Raw genomic sequence first — 20,177 nt, forward strand, 5'->3', positions numbered from 1 at the left:
CAGTGTGGTCACCACTCCACCGTGCCTCATCCCAGAACCAAACATGTTCATCCAATCAGATTTGTTTATTTTAGTGACACTTATGAAACGAAGGAGCTCACTGGTCACTCATTATTTTGAACAAAGGTAAATTTCTACCACCAGAATGTTTTTCAGTCCTCTGTGTTTCCTCGTAAGCAGTCATATTTCTTTTGATACAGATGCATGTCCCTGATTGGCTAATCCACCTGTCACTCACACCCGTCTGAACATCTTCATAAAATACCGTAATTTCCTGACTATAAGCCACTACTTTTTTCTCCCACTTTGAACCCTGTGGCTTATAAAACAATGTGACTAATATATGGACGGATTATTTATTTGGCACATTGTCCATTCATATATATGGTCTATGGTTTGGCAACACAGACGATGTGCGGCAGCCTGAGTGCAGAAAGTGCCGTTGTCTGTGCAGTTAACACATCTAGGGTTAACATGAAGTTGCAGTGTTAGCTAGCAATATTGTGATAAAATAAGTTATGATGCTAAATGAACATTAGTGATGGGATACATCTTACTTGTATGCATTAAATCAGGTGAGTGCATAAATGACGAGAAGAAACGTCTCAAACTTCAGTAGCCAGAAATCCACTCATACCTGGTTGACACAACTAGCCTAGCCCCGAGAGAACCTGAAATCTGCTGAAATCCTACGAGACAGACAGGAGAGTGGCTCTTTCTGCAGGAGACAAGTATGGGGAGAGACGGGGGTGATGTGCTGAGGAAGATGCTAGCTTGATTGTGTTTTGAACAGTTATTTTGCACTTCATGCACACACCCTCCTTATGAAGAAATGCAGATGATGCAGCTTTTAAGTTAACAGCAATTGATGTGGTTGTCGAAGGACACAGAGCTGCTGCACGCAAACTTGACATCAATTAATTGATAGTGAGACGTTGGAGACGGCAGCATGATGAACTGACGAAATGTAAAAAGATGACAAAAGCTTTCAGAGGCAAGAAAAGACTTGGACGCCTGCTGCTTATATTCAGGTGCGGCCTATATATGTACAATTTTAAAATTGTCTTAATTGAGTTGATTGAATTTGCACCTTTCAAGATACCCAAAGCGCTTTACAGTTCATTATTCAGTCACTCCACACTCAGTGGTGGTAAGCTACTACTGTAGAGACAGCTGCCCTGGGGCAGACCAACGGAAGTGAGGCTGCCAATCTGCGCCATCGGCCCCTCCGACCACCACCATCACTCACGCACACACCACTTTCATACTAGGCATGTGGGTGAAATGTCTTGCCTAAGGACACAACAACAGTTTTTTGCCACTGCGCCCCCCACTGTGGCACCTGGACTTCCTAGCGGTCTCCCATCCAAGTACTACCCAGGCCCAGCCTGCTTAGCTTCTGAGATCTGATTGGGATCAGGCTTTTACAAGCTGGTATGGCCACAAATTGATGTTGATGCTCAGATGTGCTCAGTAGTTTGGAAATAACATTAAGTGTGTATTGAGGATCCCAGGCAAATATAATCCCACTTATCACAATATAAATTACAAGTCTAATCATAATCGCACTTATTCATCCCAAGAATTCAAATAATAATAAAAGTATTAAAGGCATTAGTCCCTCCCAGATTTAATATTATAAAACACGAAAATACCAATGCAAAGATATCCAACAGCATTTACAAGTCATCTCTTATAGTTCCATAGCAGTGTTTGGTCTCATGCTGTTCAGTGCTGAGTCAGACAGTGGGTTAGAGATGCCACAAATGGTGTTGTTCTGCTGCTTTGTCAACACAGAAGAAGCCAGCCCAGCAGCCTCATGGATCTGAAGGCCATATGGACTTGCATTTGCCCGCTGGCATGAACGCTAGCTTGTTAGCCAGCTAAGTTAGCCTACATCGTGGAGGTCAATTATCGACTTAGCACCGGGGATCACCAGTATTCCCACACAGCCTGGAGACCAAGGGATCATTTGTATCGTGTAACTGAAGTCTCGACAAGGCCGCGGCAAATACAGCTAATCAATACACAAGGTCTGCAGTCATGTTAACACTGGGGTGGATATTATTTTGCACTCTAGACTGCCATTGCATTTTTTCTAACTCAGGGGCCATAATCCACTATTTTCTGATCTATGTTATATTGTTGTTTTCTCATCTAAAATATACCCAGAGTTGTGTTTTGTTTCATTCATGTATGTTTAACATAGGCTGACCAGACAGGGCTCAAAACAGGAATTGTCCCGGCTGAATAGGGACATCTGGTCATCTTAGTTTAAGACATAAACCCTGCATATTTAAACTGAGTTCTTCTCTCAGACAGAAAACACTCTGTTCTGCCTTGTGATGTCATGTGGTAATACCATTAGTGCTCTACTCCATTTAGTAAATTTCAACCCTAGAATTGCCAGTTTCTATTAAACAAAACATAAAAGGTAGCTGTTAAGTTCTTAACTACCACTACATGACATCACAAGGTGTAACACAGCATTTTGAGCTTTGGAGAGACTTATAATAAAGGGTTACTCAAACATGTGAATGAAACAAAACACAGCTCCAGATATGTGTAGCAACTCCATGCATGTTAAAAGACATTTTGTTGAGTAATATAATTAGTTGTTTTTCTGTTGTAGTACCATATCAGATTGGGAGAATGGAGGAAGTGGGTTGAGTTTGATCAGAACCATATGAAAACAACTATGGTTCTACATTAGGGAGAAAAGTGACTGACTGGAGTTCACTCATGGGTCATACAGCACCTCAAAAGCTGGGTCTCTGATTTTCAAACCACAAAAGGAGGAAGAAGGTATTTCAAACAATGTAATAGTTCCTAGCTCTCACAAATACTTTGGCCTGTAGGTTATATCGTTTTTTGGGGTGTGTACGGCTTTAAAACTGCTTTTGGCAGTGAAGTGAAACTGAGGAGAATCTTATTTCCAAGTTTGCGAAAGATAAAATGTATGCTAAAGCTCCCCAACAGTATTATCATTTTTGCTACAATTAAAAAGTAAAAAAAAACAAAAAATATATAGTTACTAAACATAAAAACTATAGTGGAGATATGGCCGGATAGTAACCCCACTGTCATGGCAACAGATGCATGCAGGCTCTTTGGGAAAGTTTGGATCAAGGGGCTGAATCAATGTGAAAGGATTAAAAGACAGAGGCCACAGCAGTTTCTTTAAAAATATGATTGCTGATTGCAGTAACATGGTACACTGTAAAATGTAACAGGGCATTTCAACTGAACAATGCTAGCGCCAAAGCTGCTAAGTGATTTTACCTTGAATCAAATACAATACTGTATTTGACTCAACTAACACACACATCTTATCAACACACTTTCAATGAGAGCTATACAAGAAGACTTGCCTGTGTAAAACTAGCTGTATCATCTGACTAAGTGCTGCTAAATGTTTCAACTAGATGTCTTCCCCTTTAATGCTACACTATTGTAACTAGGAGTATTAGAAATTGAAAAAAATCATCAAAGTTTAAAGACTATTTCCTATGCAGACTATATAGATGAACATAGGTAGCCCTTTAGCCACTGTGTTCCAAATAAGTGAACATGGGTATTGCCTATTCTCCTCAGCTCCTATTGCCTCGCAAATCCAGAATGATCTCTCAGTATTTTTTTTTTTTTTAATCAGATTGAGATCAGTCTGCTCCCTGAACTCAGGAAGATTCACAGGTGACCAGACTCACATCTTTGTAAAGTATTGAAGAAGTGTATATTCTGGATCCCATTCAGTTTGTAAAGAAAAATGGGTGCTCCCCGATAAGGAATGATGTTTGACTCTACAAAGCAGATACATGTACTCAAAACAAACCTAAAAAAGAATAATACTGGCAACAGGAATGAAAAAGCTGTGGTCATATTTTACTCTGATATCCAAAGTCAGGAGTTATGGATGCATGGATGACATGATGACATCCAGAACCTCTTCAGGTATGTTTTTGATGAGGAAACATTGAGTAGGAAAAAAAATTATAAATTGCATAATACCACCACTTCAAATAAAAAATGTCTTTCTCGATCAATATTCATTAACAATGATATACAGAAGTTATTCATTGTAAACAGTTTGCAGTAGTCCATAGTTATTCCTCACATACTTTATGCATTCCAAGCTTCCTAATTATTCACAGCAATGTGCTTATACATCCATCCATCCATCCATTTTCGTCCGCTTATCCGGGGCCGGGTCACGGGGGCAGCAGCCTAAGCAGGGACTCCCAGACTTCCTTCACCCCAGACACGTCCTCCAGCTCCTCCGGGGGGACCCCGAGGCGTTCCCAGGCCAGCCGAGAGACATAGTCCCTCCAGCGTGTCCTGGGTCTTCCCCGGGGCCTCCTCCCGGTGGGACATGCCCAGAACACCTCCCGAGGAAGGCGCACAGGAGGCATCCGGAACAGATGCCCGAGCCACCTCAGCTGGCTCCTCTCGACGTGGAGGAGCAGCGGCTCTACTCCGAGCTCCTCCCGTGTGACTGAGCTCCTCACCCTATCTCTAAGGGAGCGCCCAGCCACCCTGCGAAGGAAACTCATTTCAAGCGCTTGTATCCGCGATCTCGTCCTTTCGGTCACTACCCAGAGCTCATGACCATAGGTGCTTATACACTTAAACTTAAACACTTTTCATAACTTTCAGAGGCCAGAGCAGTGTGTTGCTGCTAAAGTAAAGCTGACAACAACTAGCATGCTAATCACACACTTCCTGGTAAAGTGCTTTGTAATTACTGCAAATACATGGACTTATTCTAAGGTTAGACTTATTTTGATCTCAGAAGCTGCTTATACAATACATCCGTACTGGGGCAAGACACATTTTGCTCCAATATATGGACAAAAATCAGTTAGGCTGCAGTTTTGTTTTGTTTTTGGGTTTTTTTTTTTTTTTTTATCTTTTTCACAGGTTGTGCTGGACAAGGCAGTGCTTGAAGACTAGGCTTGCCATGTGATTGAGTAAACAGCCCAACTTCACCTTTTAATGTGCTGAAACTGTCTTTGAAGCACAGTCAAGAAAGGAGCTGGAGTGAGGACCAACTGCAGCTGTCTCTCTCTGTAAACTATCTGTCATTCACATCTTTTTCTATTAACCCTTTGATCTGACACTTCAGTTTTGAGTCATTCTCTCCACAGCAAGGGTTGAAAGGAGTGTCCATGTTATTGGTAGCACAGATGAAAGAGTGCTGTGTTTTTCCCACTAACAGCTTCAGTGAGTGAACTCAAAGGACCAAGCTCTCAGTCTTCAGTTTTTCGAAGTGTTTTCCATGACGGCCACTTGCGGAGGTGGGTAGTTCTCAGTTACATTTACTTGAGTAACTTTTTACAGTTCTTAAAGTTCACAAGAATCAATTTAGTGTAATAAATTGATTGTTTTGAGCTGTAAGTCATCTTTATTACTAATCTGTCTGTATCTTCAAAGCTCAAAATGCTCTGTTCCACTTTGTGATGTCATGTAGTGGTAGTTTTCAAGTTAACAGCTACCTTTTACTTTTTGTTCAGCAGAGATTGGCAATTCCAGGGCTGATGATTCAAATGATTCTAGGGAAGGTGCATGGAGTTTAAAAACACAGAGGAGCATTTCCTACAATACCACATGACATCACAAGGTGGAACAGAGTGTTTTCCGTTTAAGAGAAGAACTCAGCCTAATTATGCAAGGGTGGTGTGTTAAACATGTGTGATTGAAACAACATTATAATAATAGATCAGAAAATAGGGCAATATGGGCCCTTTAAAGAAATTGTACTTTTCAGAGTTCTTTTCTCTTCTCCTACTTGAATAATATTTTTATTCAAATAACAGCACTCTTACTTGAGTAAAAGCTTTATGTTGACAATATGAAATTAGATGAACATTTGTGTTTCCTGCATTGCTCCTTCATGTATGATGTTTATGATATAGAAAATGCCACATTTCTGAAATAATTTAATGTTTAGTTCAAGTCACATTAACTTAAAATTGTAAATCAGATGTTATGTCCTGACAGTGTCCTGAAGTTACTCTTACTTGAGGAGTAGGTTTCATGAATAATTTTTAACTCTTGAGTTCTTGATTCACTACTTTGCACTTCTGCTTGAGTAATGTTGTTCTGAAGTAATGTTACTCTTACTTGAACACAATTTTTGGTTGCTCTACCCACAGAAAATCAGTTGACAAAATGTAAAGTAATGATCTTAGTATGTTATAGTTTCATACAAAATGATTTTTGTTCTTTAATGCTGTACTGTGGGACATTCCAGGCAAAGCAATAGCATCTCCTGGAGATGAACTTATAAAAAGCTGTTACAACACACAGTCAATGTAAGCTCAGTTTTATAATGGGGAGCAGTAGCTCAGTTGGTAGAGTGTTCATTCTCTGATCCAAAGGTTGGCAGTTTGAATCTCATAAACATCATTGGTTGAGCAGACAGATCCACTGACAGACAGTTTGGCGGTGCAGTGTTTCCTACAGAAAATTAGTTCGTCAAGGCAGAGATACTGTGCCTGCGAAAGTGAGGACGGAGGAGGAGATACCATGCTGGTGAAAGGCGAAAGTGAGGACCATGGCGCGACGACCATAATTTTGCAAAGATTCACGTGGTTTGGAGGGACATAGTCAAGACGGGGGGCAATTGTTTTCAAGGTGGCTGCCCTAACTATAAAGCACTGCGGAAAACACAGCGGTGAGATTTCAACTTCCAGAAATGAATGCTGTTGTTGTGTTCTTGGGCAAGACAGTTAACCCCCTCTCCTCTAGATTCTGCATACACTGGTGTGTGAGTGTGTGTGTGAATTTGTGAATGGTTCCTTGATGTAAAGCGCTTCTACTTTTGTCATCTCCACTACTTGCATTAGAACTTTTGCTGGAATGTAGTTCTAGTATTATTAAAAGTCAGGACTAGTTAAAATCTACCAGTGCACTCTTTAAGTGGCTGCCAGCCCTTCCCAGTGTGGTGCTTTGGTCCACAGGGGGAGCACTTCAGGTAGACTCAACAGGCCGCGAGAAACTGGGGTAACGCTGGAGGGAAATCATCAGGCTCGCACAGAAAAATAAACAGGCAAATAAATAATCCAATCATCACGCAGATCCAATTTAACAGAGCCAGGGGGATGCTCCAACCTCCTTTGCATTTTGAAATTCCAGGGTAACTTTGCTTATGTAATGCTCTGTTTTGTCATGTCATGTTGTGCTGCTCTGAAATGGCAAGTCTTAAAAGGAACTGTATGCAGCCTGTGCTATTAATGGTATTTCAATCACAACTGCGCCTCTGTTACTAGTGCTTTAAGCTGCAGATAGAGGACACATCCAAGTTTTTCTCACACAGAATTCATTCACTGAGCTGCAGAGGCTGCACTACCAAAGATTAATGATTGGCTGCATGTGCTGGGGTTTAGGTACTGACCATTCAGATCAGAGCGAGTTCTTGTAGGTTTAAACCAACTCACTTTCATTGAAATTGGCAACCCAAATGAGACTTGTGTAAGGCTTATTCTGCTTTCTGATTGGATAATTGAGAATCTTGAGAATCAAAACACCAAATTATAACACAAATAAATGGGACATCATCTCCAATGTTTTTTTTTTTTGGTTTGTTTTGTAATCAAGAATAAATCAGAATTTGTTAAAAGCAAAAGCTAATTTGATTTTTTATTTTACTTTTTTTTTTTTTACCTTGTATTAGTAGACATGGTTAGGTCGTGTTGACATAAAAAATAAAGATGTAACATACTTTAAAGCTTTTTAAAATGACTGTGCTCCATCAGTGAATTACAGACATATATAATCGCAAACTACTAATCTGTATATCTTACATACAAAAAAGATACTCCTGCACTTTGCAAACTTGGTAGACATGACTCTCTAAAAAGTCGACTATGGTGTTTTTTAGTGTATTATTATAGGGACATCTTTTCATCATTGTTATTTCTTTTTAATAGTGCAGTGTGCAAAGCTTTGATGGTGCGATGCGGCTGAGTACACACCTCCAAAGAGGACCCAGCCTGAGGGGAGGACCGCCCGCTGCGTCTCCCAGCAGAGCTCTTGTTTGTGGGCTCAGGGTGAATCTATAGGCTGCTGCTGCATGCTGGGGAGAGCCGGGCCTTTCATGTCCGACGGGGAGCCCACGTCCTCTGGGTCCGCCTGTCTGCTTCAGCCCCTCACCTCCAGGCTGCTGCCAACAGGCGCAGCTGGAGCTTGTTGTAAGAGCTATGAGACATGCAGGTGACAACATCTCCACCTGAAAACTTACATAGGGCAGCGATGTAGGCTCAGGATGAAATGAGAACTCTTACACCAGTGACATTCTTTTGCCCTCACCAGCCAGTCCACTTCTACATTCTGTTTGAACACAGAAGGGTCAGGAATTGAACCATAGATGTAACTTTGGACAGTCCAATCAACGCTGCTCAGTTGTATCATGTGTCTCCAGAGCCTGTATAAAGAAGTGGACTAATGAGTGTGACATCACCCATTAACCTCCAATCAAATGAAGCTCACAATGCTAACAGTTTTAAGAGTGAATTTGGAGCCAGGAATAGGAACAGGAACTTATGTACAATTTATGTACATTTATGTATTTATGAATTCATGTACAAAATAGGTAGGTAGATCACATAGAACGGGTCAATACAAACATTCTAAGATCAAAATAATGAGGCTGACTGCAGCAGTTATAGAGAGAGGGGTGACAATTGTTCAGTGTAAAGTCAACTGGAAACAGTCGATGGAGCTGGAAGTGTCCCCATGACCACTTCATATTTGGAACATGAACATGGGATGGCTATGATCATTTATATATACAGTCAGTGTGACTCTCAAATGCATCATTTAGGACAAAATATTACTTCATTTACTTGAGATAAATAAGAGTTTGTTTCTTAGTCCTTTGAGTTGCTGTTTTTGTTTTTTTGTAGTTTTTTTTTTTTGCTCAAATGAACCATTGGTCAATGGATTGGTCAATTCACCTGTCAATCACGCCGTCTAGAATCCGGCACACAGGATACGGTTCCAGACCCACTCATCCCTGTAAAGTTTTGTCAAAGCGTGTGGTTCTGGCTGGACTGATAAGACATTCTGAGCAGCCTGTCTGTTTTGGCGGTGGTGGAAACAGTATGGAAACTTTGTACTCAAGTAAAGCGTGCTCTAACTTGTATATATTTTAAAATCAGTGTGAAAAGACTTGCAAATGTGAGCACTGCTGACCTGGTTCCACTTAAATATGACAGGAAGAGAACCAAAACATAGTTAACATACTTATATTTAAGACTTTATTAAAAATCCTGCCTTTTTTTCAAATTCTACCAAAGTTTATCATTTTACTCCCATGGTTGGACGAGGGCAGCAAATAGGACATAAGCAGAGGTAAATTCAGTTCTGTTACCCAGCAACCATAATGTAAACAAGGGCCACAAATAAGTTGCGCATTAGACAAATAAACAACACTTTTATTTTGTTAAATCAATGTTTAATCAATCAGAACAAATGTGTTACTTGCTCGTAAATTGTCTGTGCATTTTGGAATTTTCTGTGTTGATGACATATGTAGAGGTAATCTGTTTTAAAACTTTTTTTACAGCAAATTTTTATAACTTTTTCTTCCACAAATTGACACTTGACTTATGCAAAACTGTGATAAATATTGACCACAGGTACTATCCCACCAAGTAATAATTAGAAAAACTAAAAAAAAAAAAAAAAAAACTGTCATATCCACTTTAAGTCCAGCAGCATTTCTGTTCCTATACGGATGTTTTTGCTCAAGGACATCCCATAATTTCACCTCAGACCCTCCTAACAAACCTGTTTTCCCACTCTCCTCCCGGTTGTAATTAAATGCATTGCGGTTGTCAGAGTGAGTTTGGTCTCCTGTTAAACGGATGGTGATTGACTTTTAGCACTTTTAACTGGTCCTGCCCGGTCTCACCCTGTGGGCCTTGCACTCCAGTTTACTTCGCTGTGTTGAAGGTAGAGCTTGTACTGTCGGTATTCTCTCAGCCTGCAGCCAAAACTTATAGTTACTTTGCAGCTGATGTTATCAACATTCTCTGGGTTGTGTGTTGCTAACTGTAAGCATTGCTCTGTCTGAAGCTGTGTTACTTAGGGTGACCAAACGTCCATTTTTCCCCGGACATGTCCTTATTTTGCACCTTGTCCTGGGCGTCCGAGTTTTAATTTTTTTTTAAGTGATGGAAATGTCTGGGTTTTCATTACCGTTCATTGGGGACATTAAACTGAGCGTCTCTCGTAGTTCTCTGTGACTCAGAAGGAGCGGGCAAACACAAACAGTCGGTCAGTCTGCAACATGCCAAAACGCAAATGCGCATTTAACAGTGACTTGTACAAGAAATTCTCAGTTTTCCATCCCGGTCAGGACAAGTGAGAGGCTATGTGCACAGGTTGCGAAGTGAGAGTACAGTGGTCCCTCGTTTATCACGGGGATTATATTCTAAAAATAAGTAGTCAACTTTATATTTTACAATTTAGGCTGTAAAACCCCTCAGCACACACTTTATACAATTTTCTCAGACAGGACAGGTGCAACCCTTTCTACATCCTTCTTAAACCTTATTGCTGCTGTCATCCTTTTGTTATTTTCCTCCTTCTTTACGTAACGAACCCAAGATTCATTTATTCTGTAATGGAGCCCTACAGCGCACGGTCCTGCACGGGTCCGTTTTTGGAGACCCCCAGTACAACACCACACCTGCCCGTTTGCCCGTTATTATATAAAATTTTTGTGCTGCCTATGCCATGGACTGAACCAAGACTAAACCAGGAATAACCCAGGACTAACCTAGGACTGATTCCAGGACTGAAGAGGAAGACTAAAACAGGACTGAACCAGGACTAAAACAGGGTAAACCAGGACTAAACCAGAAGTGAAACAGGACTCACTGTCGGGACGGGCTCGGAGGTGACCGCAGGAGAAAGGACCGACGGAGAGCTCCACACCCGATCGCGCTTTACGGACAAACTGCTCGGCATTCTCACTCTTAAGTCCAAGATTTTAAAAAATCTGCGAAACGGCGAGACCGCGAAAGGTGAACCGAGATATAGTGAGGGATGACTGTAGCTCAATATCGAGGCCCCACCTCCCACCCCCAGTAAGGTGTCTGGGTTTTCACAAATGGAAATATGGTCACCCTACTGTTACCCCAATTGTAATGTAAATGTAACTTCTACATTTACATTACAATTTTGTCTACATGTACTTTTTTTTCTACATGGAGATGTTATTTCTTTGCCTGGACACATTAACATATCTCTTTTGCATTTGTTCAGTTACAGGTGTGCTGTAGGTCAAAAATTTCTTCAAATACTCTATAAATACCTTGTGCAGGCTTGCTTCTCTATAGATCTGACCATTATCCTGTCTCCACTGTGATTACCAAGTTTATTTCCATACTGTAGTTTAACAAGGCAAACAACAAGGCAAAGCGGTAATATCATCATGGAGACAAGCAGGTGTTGGACCCTCCACCAAAAAAGTTACACAGTGCACCTTTAATCTTTATTTTAACACAATCTAACCATAAAGAGATGATTTAGCTGAAACTACAACAGCTGAGATGATTTGTGCTGTAAAACAACAACACATTTCAGTCACAAGCTAGCTAACATTAGCCTACAGTTTTTCAGATAGTCACTTTCCCCTTTTTGTTGAAAATCAAACTCCTAAACAGGACCATGAACAATCGTACTGATCACAGGTTGAGTTTTCAGGCAATTTTAGATTACGTTCACACTGGAACGAATCACCGTATCTCCGTATTGGAAATGTTTGCATCCACACACATCGTTTCTGTGTCCGCAAGCCTCTCCACCAGTTTGACATATGTTTAACGTTTTACAGAAACTTAAAACCGCATGGCTAATTTGCATAAACTGAGCGCTCAAAAAACAGCTCGCTATTGTGCGCTGCTGCAGTTCAGCTTCTGTCAGACTAAAGGACACGACTCAGTGGATTAAACAGTATGTGTTCTTTCTGTGACAGAGGGGTGTTCTGCTCATGGTGAGTCTGTTCTGTGCTTCTGTTGCGTTGGAGATGGTTTATGTTAAACTTGTCAGAGACTTTACGTCTACAGGTCATACGCATAGACCTTTTATATGAATGGACATATATTCTAGCCTCTTAGCGTTTTGGCAGTGAATTACTTCACAGGGCATAGACCTACGTCAGCATATATCAACGTTTTCAGGCGTCCACACAGTACAGGAACAGATCCATCTCAAATGAATTTGTGGGAGCTTGTGACACCAGACTGTTCCATCTCTGGAGCCATTTTCCATCGGATTATGGTGAACTAACACTGCATCTGCAACAAAAATGACTCAAAGTGCGGACGGAGCCTTACACATGTTTTGGCTGCCTTTGCTAATGTGTGCTTTGTGTCAACATGGTAACTTCTAATCATTCTGCCAATACACATACATGTAAACCACCCCCAGTGTGACTTGTGATGTTTGTTTTTGAATACTTTTAAGGTGGTAATGTGCTGTTATGTGAGGTGACGATCATTACACATTCACAACTTAAATTATTATACATTTTTTACTTAAATTGGTTGTAAATAGACACCAATCAAACTGTGCTGTTGTGTTGAAAATTGTTGAAAATATGTGGAAAATTACTGTACAAGAACGCTATTTTAGAGAGTCACATATATTTCTATGGTTCTATATTGACGACATCCCGCTACAAGAATTCTATCCAAAAGTTAGGCACAACTTACACAATTTACATACTAGAAACACATTTTTATCATTTTTATTTATTTATTTATTTTTTTCAGATGTTCAAGGTCTTTTCTTATCATTTTATCTCTATTTGCAAATTAGTATGAAGTCATGTTTCCAACCAGGAAATAAAATGTTAAATGCAAAAAAACTGTCAAACTGTCTGATGAATCTTTGCAGTGTTTTAGCCTGTTAGTACCATACAAGTAAAATATGTGCTTAGACGTGGTTATCGGAGTCATAGGCAGTATGTAGTCAAATATCCATCTTAATTTAGTCATATAAAGCTCTCTCTCTCTCTGAATACAGTTCATATTGATTTAATTGATTCATTGATGTATGGAATACAAGTATACCTTATTTATACCTTATTGAAAATGAAACATGTTTTAGTGTATTTCCTTACCAGTTATCGTATATTGCAAGTATTCATAACACTCATTAGTATTCATAATGATGCAACTGGCTTGATTTCCCCATCTTACTCCAAGAAGCAAGATATATTTGATTTAATATGACTATAGTGAAATTGCATCATAGAAAAAGTCATGTTTTAATAGTCATAATATTTCAAATAAATATGACGGGTTGCTGTAAGATTCTAAGGTCTATCTGTTTAAAGGAGACATATTATGCAAAATTGAGCTTTTAATCATGATATTGTTTCATCTTCTCATTTAACCTCCCTTAAGTTTAGTGTGATTCATAAATGTTTGAGTAATTTTTATTCATTGCTCAATCCATATTTTACTGCCACTGGTACACGCCCACTGGTCTGTACTTACTTTATTCTCCAATTTATTTTCTTGGTGATACATTTAGATTTACATTTCGCAATGTCTCATATCCATTTTGGCACAAATGAAAAAAACAAGAGACAGAGACACAGAGAAAAATCCTGCACACTATCTTATTTGCAAATTGTGATTTATTTTTTAGGACATTAACGTTTCAGCACTAGGCTTTCATTCACAACCCCAAAACATTTTAAGAAGCATTGTACAGAAAGCATTCAGCACATTTGTATTATGCTCCTTAAAATATGTTTTAGGTACTCTATTCATTTAATGACCCTTGGGTGCTTGCCACACCCTATTTAAGAAGCCACTTAGAGCTCATCCCCTTTTTCCCGGCCTAGTGCTGAAACGTTGTTGATGTCCTAATAAAATTCTAAATTTCCAAGTTTTCTCTGTTGATATTCTTGGGCTGCTCTCTTTCCTCCAGCACACCCATTTCAAAAAACTGATGTGTAAAGTTTTTGTTCATATAGAGGGAATTGGCTTCTAAAATCTCATTGGGCACTGCAATTTTCCAACCCGGAGATTGTTCCAGCTCAATATTGAGATCTAAATGATCCAAAATATAACATATAGTGATCCACGGGTGTCATAGATTACAACTATATAGCCTACGTAAGCACAATATATCTTCCTTAGTACATAATAAAAAAAAGCATAATAATAAAATGAAGTGTTGTTTATTCTGTGGTTTTGTTGTTTTAGCAAAAAAAATGGCTGACTTTTCTCCATCTGTTCTGACCCAACTGCACATATTAAATATTTCAGAAAGGGTTCTTTATACCTCTGGCAATGCTGTGTGACTCCAAACTCCAAAAACACACACATTTTTGTTTTATTATTTTTTCTTTTCTTTTCACAAAGTTTCTCCCAGCAGGCTTGTGTTGGTGTTCTGCCCCTACTTCAACAGAATCGCCCCAGAAGTGCAACACCATCCCTGGACATGCAAACCCGGGCTGAACCCCTCCATTCTCCATCACCTTTTATTATGTGATTATTTATTTAAGCAACACAATATTATGCATTCTTGTGGCTTTAATTCCCTTTTGAGCACACTTTTGGGATAATTATTTTACCTTTTCTAAGTAAGCATTAAACAACAAGAAGCAGTGCATTAAAACTGCATAACGCATGGCTCCAAGTAGTTTAATGTACTTTATACCATGGCTACAAACTGAAACATCTAACCTGTGAACCGTCATGTTTATAAAATGTGCTTCAGTATTTAAATAAAGTGGATTGGATCGAATGGATATATATATAAAACCGTGTGGTAATATAAGAGAACGTTTTAAAGTTGAAAATCACATTCTAATAGGGGTGTAACAATATCCAAGTCTCACTATACCATATCGTCATGGTATGAACCTCACGGTACGATATTTATTGCAACATCGTGGGAAAGCTCACGATATGGTGGGGAGACTCACGATATCACGATATTACACATAATAACAAGACTGACATTATAAAATGACTTTGAGCGGTCATTTGATACAACATTTATTGACATTTTGACATTATTGACATTTTTACTCAATGTATTTGAGTCCTCCTCATAGGAAATAAAAAAAAAAAAAACTTAAATGTGATGGTATTTTATATTTCAGCTTCAGTTTAGCCACTAACCCTTTAAACCCAATGCCATCCACTGTGGAAAATGGATGCAAATGACTTGTTCTATATTCTGCGAATATGTATTTGGTTGTAATGTATTTGGTTATTTCTTGAGCACTGCTGTAAATGCTTCACGTGTAGTTTTTTGTCCCAACTTGATTTTCTAAACACATTCTTGAAAATTTTCGGCATGTCGGCTTATGAGATGACTTCTCATGTTGCTAGTATTTCCCATGGAGTACCGTACGATGCACTGGCAGTGTTTGCACAGTGTCTGTTGTTTGTCCGTCACCTTTTCTCCTTTCTCGTTTGGCATACCCAAAATGGTTCTCGACCTCAGACTTAAAAGCCGCTGGTGTGTTCACAAGGGGCACACTGGATTATGGTCCATGTAGTTTACTGTGCTATGAGCCACAGGAGTGGACTGAAAATTCTTATTTTTGCCTAAAGACGCACAGTTAAATACTGTGATGAGACCACAACGATATCATGGCAATTTTATTACGACAATATTGTGATATCGCCAGTGTCATTATACCCCTACATTCTAATCCATTTTTTTATTAATATTATGGTATCGGAATTGTATATTCCATATATTCCTTTAAATTGAAATCATTTTAAAATTTCAGTATTGTGACTCATTAAATGAAACATGTGAATGAAATATAATTCAAGCCCACATATGTTTTTTATGAGGGCACAACAATCTAACAAGGTTTAAAGCTCAGAAAAGTAAATTTTGCATAATATGTGTCTATTAAACTAGAACAAAGCAGAGTCGGGTCTTGCTTATCTTTATTTAGAGCACTGCTGTTGCTCCAATCATTAAAATACACAGTGGAAGTCTGTCCTGCCATGACAATAAGCCCTCTATCAAAGTGAAACAAATGTGGCGGCTTCCCAAATTTAAATGAGAAAAATGGCAGAATGCTTGGTGGAGACAGACCAGTAAAGTTTGTCATTTCAGAACAGGATTATGACGCATGTGTCCTTGTAAAAAAAATACATCAAAGTTTATGATACTTATACTTTTGCAGCCTCATGAAAAACAATATCATATTTCAAATTTTCACAATGTTTTCAATGCAAAAACAGGTACTAAACTAAAATAACTTTTTTACGTTAAAGGTGCAATACGTAACTTTTCTGTAGATGGTCAGGCACCTATTTCTCCACGATGATTGCTTGGCCTGGATTGTAGCCGCAGGATGGCAGGAAAGAGTCAGATGACATCAGGCCAAGTTATAGATCAAATCTGTGCAGTAACAGTGCATGTTTTTTCAGGAAATTATATTAGCAATAAACACCTTAAATATAAACTAGATATGAATAATGCCGCACTGTGGTATATTACAAAGAAATACACACTAGAAAAATTGCGTCGTGTCATATTAAGTCATGTCTCCTGTTGAAAAGTATTACTTGCTCAGGGGTCTTTCTACATCTCCAGAGGGGATGTGTATCTGCTACTACTATTACTCCATGCTATTACTCCTGTACCACTGTCACTTTGCCCTCTACTGTGTATGTCTCCTGCAGAAAAATCCACTGTCCCGCTGCAAGTAGTGAAATATTCAGCTGAAAACGTTAATCGAGCAGCAGAAAGAAAGTTTGGAGTGAGCGAGAAACTTGTGAGGGACTTGCAGAAAGTGGGGAAGGAGAACACAGCTTCAAGGCAACCAGGATGGTGCGCCATGCAGCTTTCCTGGAAGTCACTGGATGAATCGACAAAGCATGGACTTCAGTGACAACCGAAACCATCCTGTTGGGATTCAGAAAGGCGGGAATAATTCTAACTGTGTCTGACAGCTACGCAGAAGAGGAAGCGGCCCTCTTTTTACCTCCAGAGGTCGCAGAATTGCTCAGAAGTGACACCGAGGATGATGAATTCAATGGATTTAGTAATTTGGAGTGAGATGGAGAGTTTGGTAAACTTGTTATGTTCTGCTGTTTATGTTATCTTATTGTTTATTGTTATAGTTATCTGAATAACTTAATATGTTACATTAAACAGCCTGTTGTTCTCTATTCTGTTGTTATTACTATAACTTGCCTTTCAAGCTGAAATGTTGTTTCTTGGTCTCTGATTTTATAAAATAAATTTCCCCAAAAGTGAGATTTATAGTCTGGCACGGCTGATATATTTTTTCTTCTTCATTACACATTTTCCCCACCCACCCGGGTGGGTGGGGAGTCTTTGCCTCAAGTGGAGGAGTTCAAGTATCTCGGGGTCTTGTTCACGAGTGAGGGAAGGACGGAACGTGAGATTGACAGGCGGATCGGTGCAGCTTCGGCAGTGATGCGGTCGCTGTATCGGACCGTTGTGGTGAAGAGGGAGCTGAGTCGAAAGGCGAAGCTCTCGATTTACCGGTCAGTCTTCGTTCCTACTCTCACCTATGGTCATGAGCTCTGGGTAGTGACCGAAAGGACGAGATCGCGGATACAAGCGCTCGAAATGAGTTTCCTCCGCAGGGTGGCTGGGCGCTCCCTTAGAGATAGGGTGAGGAGCTCAGTCACACGGGAGGAGCTCGGAGTAGAGCCGCTGCTCCTCCACGTCGAGAGGAGCCAGTTGAGGTGGCTCGGGCATCTGTTCCGGATGCCTCCTGGGCGCCTCCCTCGGGAGGTGTTCCGGGCATGTCCCGCCGGGAGGAGGCCCCGGGGAAGACCCAGGACACGCTGGAGGGACTATGTCTCTCGGCTGGCCTGGGAACGCCTCGGGGTCCCCCTGGAGGAGCTGGAGGACGTGTCTGGGGTGAAGGAAGTCTGGGAGTCCCTGCTTAGGCTGCTCCCCCCGCGACCCGGCCCCGGATAAGCGGACGAAAATGGATGGATGGATGGATTACACATTTTTTTGGCTGGTGCGACTTGAACTCAGGAGTGACTTATAGTCTGAAAAATGCCATACTTTCACACTGGACGCGACATGCACAAACATACCCCTGGTAATATCAGGTGCCAAAGTGAGGTACTAGTGGCATTTTATTTTTTTTTCCCCATAGGTAAGGCACTGCACATTGCCTAGTATGAATGTGGTGTGTGTGTGAGTGTTAGTGGTGGCTGGAGGGGCCAGTGGAGCAGATTGGCAGCCTCACTTATTATCTTATTACCCATTGTAATTCAAGCTAATCAATATTGTGAAATGGTGATAAATCAGCACAGTTTTGATCAACGACACAACACAAATTGAAAACACTACCACTTTTACCTGAACAACAAACAACCCTGATGCTACAGCGTGTGAACTCAGTCACCCATAACGCCTATAGCTGTAATACACGCTGATTACAAATTTGCCTGTTAATTGTTTTAATGAGTCATTTATCATGTTTGTGCCACAGGCCGTGCTGCTTGTTTGTCTGATAGTGCAGGACTATTCCCACAGCTCGGAGCATCTGTTCTGAGCAGCAGTCTGCATCTCCCCTAAGCCCACTACTACTACTACTCGTCTTTAGCACAAAGCACCTCCCCAAAGCCTCAGTATAAACAGTGAATGCAGTTCATTCTTAGTCTACAAACACCTGTTAACCCTAATAGGGAAACACAAAGCAGTCGGATAGTGTTAAATAAACAAAGAAACGAGAGTTATTGAAAGTTAATTGTTCAAGGTCTTATAGTGGGTGAGTTAGGCTTTTTAAAAGTGCACCACCTGTTTGTTTCTATGGATATGTCATTTCTCTGGCATTAAACAGCTCTACCTTACATATATTCAATTACAGGTGGTTTTATAGCTCAAAAATATGAAAAACAGGCATTCTGACTGTGAGCGGGGTTGCCTCTCCACAGATCTGACCTGTAACTTGGTCTGGTTTGGTCTCCATGAAGATAGAAAGGTTTACAGGACAAAGCAATAACATCTCCACGAAGAAAAGCATTTGAACACAAAAGTTACACAATGCACCTTTAAACATATATCTCAAATCTAATCACAGCAGCAAAACGTTATCATTTTTTCCCCATAATCGTGTATCTCTATTCATTACACTGAAATCTCTTCTCCAAACAAGCACACTCCAGCTCAGAGCCAAACTTGCAGATTCTGTGTCAATTATATAATGTTGTGATTACATAAGAGCTGGCCACAGTGAGGGCAGAGTCTTCCCTGTGCCTGTGCTGAGGGGAATCCCTTCTTCTGTGCAGATGGGGTGGCTCATGGTGCACTCTGACCTGGATTCTGACAGCTCTGACCTCATACGGCTCACTACGGCAGGCTGCGTCACTGGAGCTGTCTCTTCTGTTACATGGGTGACGGTGACGGAACGTAACTAACTAAAACTAATGTACTGTACTTTAAAAAAAAAAAAAAAACATCAAAATACAACTCTGAGTAAGAACACTGTTAAAACAACTTTAGAGACCAAACCGTCACACTACTGCTACTGACAACTAGCATGCTAACACCATACCACTCTTATTTCTGATTAACACTGCTTGAGTGTTGCCAGGCAGATATTTTTTTTCTCTCAGTGTTGTCATAACCCTCGTCCACATCTCAGGTGAGACTCAGAGCCGTGCATACAGGTTTCTTTACCAGTGTAGCACATGGTGGTAGCACAGGCTTGAATCAGCACTCAGTGGAGGTTAAAAGGTTTTGTACTGATGCAAACCTGTAGATTATTACCTTTTGCTAACATATGCTAAACATTTTTCCAGAGCTTACCCCTCCTACACTATAAGTACACCACAATATCCCTCAGCACCTCCCTCTGCAACTGGCTGCAAGACTTCCTCAGGCAGAAACCACGAGCAGCACGTGTTGGCAACAGTACCTCAAGCACCATCACTCTAAGCACAGGGGCTCCCAAAGGCTGTGTGCTCAGTCCTCTGCTCTTCACCCTCCTGACACATGACTGCACAACAACCTACAGCACCAACCACCTTGTGAACTTCACGGACGACAAAACTCTGGTGGGTCCTGGGGGTGCACATCAGTGAGGACCTCTCCTGGACCTCCAACACTGCATCACTGGTGAAGAAAGCCCAGCAGCGCCTCTACTCTCTGTAAAAACTCAAGTGCCCCCCACCCATCATGGCCAC

General features: G+C 40.5%; 1 pseudogene; it reads right to left on the minus strand.

The window, feature by feature from the left end:
* Window positions 1-1,330: 1,330 nt before the first annotated feature.
* LOC129409648 (5S ribosomal RNA) lies at window positions 1,331-1,448 on the minus strand (annotated as a pseudogene).
* Between the last annotated feature and the right edge of the window lie 18,729 nt (window positions 1,449-20,177).

This window comes from Boleophthalmus pectinirostris, unplaced genomic scaffold, assembly GCF_026225935.1.
Source record: "Boleophthalmus pectinirostris isolate CB_2022bp ecotype Guang Dong unplaced genomic scaffold, ASM2622593v1 HiC_scaffold_2, whole genome shotgun sequence".
NCBI lineage: Eukaryota > Metazoa > Chordata > Actinopteri > Gobiiformes > Gobiidae > Boleophthalmus > Boleophthalmus pectinirostris.